This window comes from Octopus bimaculoides, chromosome 11 (assembly GCF_046866305.1).
Source record: "Octopus bimaculoides isolate indiv1 chromosome 11, ASM4686630v1, whole genome shotgun sequence".
Taxonomy (NCBI): Eukaryota; Metazoa; Mollusca; class Cephalopoda; order Octopoda; family Octopodidae; genus Octopus; species Octopus bimaculoides.
The window spans coordinates 53,752,541-53,755,040 of NC_142938.1; the positions used below are offsets into that span (position 1 = coordinate 53,752,541).

The 2,500-nt window shown below is 36.2% G+C and overlaps 1 protein-coding gene across 3 annotated transcripts in view; it reads left to right on the plus strand.

Annotated features, from left to right (window-relative positions):
- Window positions 1-2,500, plus strand: part of LOC106876368 (bone morphogenetic protein 2) — a 316,795-nt gene that overhangs the window by 74,911 nt on the left and 239,384 nt on the right. The window contains exon 1 of one of the 3 annotated variants that reach the window (XM_089360030.1): window positions 724-845. The exons of 1 other annotated variant lie outside the window; for it this stretch is intronic. The gene's annotated coding sequence lies outside the window, so the exon portion shown is untranslated. Of the gene's footprint in view, window positions 1-723; window positions 846-1,123; window positions 1,380-2,500 lie in introns of those variants that run through there. One more of the 3 variants, XM_089360029.1, reaches the window with a different exon arrangement.

The following is a 2,500-nucleotide window of genomic DNA, read 5'->3' on the forward strand; positions in this document are numbered from 1 at the left end:
GCTGTAAACTGCATTGAGCTCTGGCTGTGAACTGAGCTGACATAATAGGCTGATTGATCAAACACTGCAAAGTTGATCAGATGTGAGATGAGCTTCCTATTATTTTGGTTGATCAGAAGCTAGAGAAACACTGTGTGCGTAGGAGGTTATCTGAACACTAACATTATGGGAAGATTTGAAGATTAGTGAAAGCTCTTCGTTAGTTTCAACTTGAACAGTTCAAGCGTCAGACCAGACGACTCTTTAAATTTTAAAATGAAAAAGAAACTTTAAACAAGAGAGAGACATACATACATACAGACAGAAACAGAGAGAGAGAAAGAGACAGAGAGAGATGTAACAAATAAAGCTTCCGAAGTGAAGCCAGCTTAAGAATGCAGTGCACCCACAACAAAATAAAAGAGTTATTTATATAAACTGGTATCGACTTCCTGTCTCCAAAACGCAATCCACTAATTAATGGATTCAAAAATATTTATAAATTTTAATGTGTGTGTATGTGTATACATGTACACGCATACATACATACATACATACATACATACATACATATATTTGTATATACATACATTTATATATGTATTACATTATATATATGCATAACATGCATGTTATGTGTATGGTACGGTGTGTATACACATATACGCACACAGTGCATTTTAATATGTGGTTTGTTGACACGGCTTACATCCTGCACTGGCAATGTGTTTTTCATATTCCGGCAGAACGAAATCTGCTTTCATTCCTACGAGGCTTAACTACAGTTGAAAGAATGTCACAAGGGAATTAGTAAATGTTATTGCCAGGATTATGACACAGTAAAGTAAAACAAAACCCAGTCTTCGGTAAGGCAAATAACAATCTTTAAAATACTGAAACATATTTCTAGTTTGTAATGCATACACATATGTTCACACACGCACACACGCACGCGCGCACACACACACACACACACACACACACGTGCACGCGCACGCGCACACATATCCACATGCACGCGCGCATACCCACATACACGCATTCGCACGCACACACACACACACACACACACACACACACACACACACACCTAGTTTGTGCATTTTCTATATTTATGTGGGTGTATGTTTATGTATTTTGGTGTTATTTCATTCGTACTTGTTAATTGAATTATGAAAATGACCAATAATATTAGTGGAAAACTCGATAAAACAATCTGCCAAATGTATCTAATCGACAGAAACTGTAACTACATTGATTAAACTCAGTCACTTTCCTAGTTTGAGAAAATCTCGGCACATAGAAGTTGGTCTGTAGTTGCAGATATTTAGATTTCCTGAGATGAAACAGGTGCTACCAGGGAAGATATCAAAACTGAACAGTAGCATCAACCTATCTAGGTAAGTTAAAGCTAATCTTTCACAAGGATCCTTCTAGGTATTTTAACTCGATCCCGTTTCTGTAGATTTAAGTGAACGAGCAATAATCCCCTCTTTCTACTCTGGTACCTAAGAGCTAAGTAAAAAGGTGCTGCAAATGTTTAGTAAGTGTAAGAAGTAGAAACACAATGAAATAACTCCTGCGAATGTGAACTCTCGGTCGTTGAATTCATAGTTTGTGGTTCTCAAATTCTTATTATTATTCACGATGCATTTGAGTCTAAATTGAAATATTTTAGCGCACTGGCGTTAAATGCTACGAATATATTTTTAGAAAAAAAAAATAGTTATTAGACATTTTAACCCACAAATATTGATTTCAAATTTTGGCACAAGGTCAGCAATCTCGGGGAGAAGATAAGTCGATTACAACGACCCTAATACTCAATTGGTACTTACTTTATCGACCCCGAAAGGATAAAAGGCGAAGTCGTCCTCGGCGGAATTTGAACTCAGGGCGTGGAAACGGACGAAATGCCACTAAGCATTTTGCACTACGTGTTAACGATTCTACCAGTTCGCCACCTTAGTTTAATCTATTAATTAATATTATCAACTTAGATTACTGACACTCATTAAGTGTTTCCTCAAGAAATTAGTAAAATTTCATTGTACCTTTTACAAGCATTTTTAATATCATTTTATTTTCGCCGTGAATCTAGCTACAAGTTGCGGACCACCGTTTGGGAATCATTAGTCTAATATAACCATTCTGCCGTTTCTAGATAAAGAATATCCTAAGCTGAACCAATAAATTGACATTTGTTATCTATTTGTATCAGCAGACATGATAAATGTAATCCAGACTACCTGACTTGTTTTTAACATTGGAATATAAATTAATTGTTTCCCTAATCTTCAAGCACACATGTATTAAGGAAAAGTTTTTGGCCTTTTTCATTTTTATTCTATTATCGAACAAGAACTCTTCGACTTTCATACGCCAACCATTTCTCCTAAGTACAATTTCCTCCCTTCCAATCTTTTCTCATTTCCTCCTTCCACCTTTCTGCTATTTCTTTCCTTTTTCCTCCCTCATTGATGCAATATTCCCCTTTCTAAATTCCATCCTCTCCGAGAGT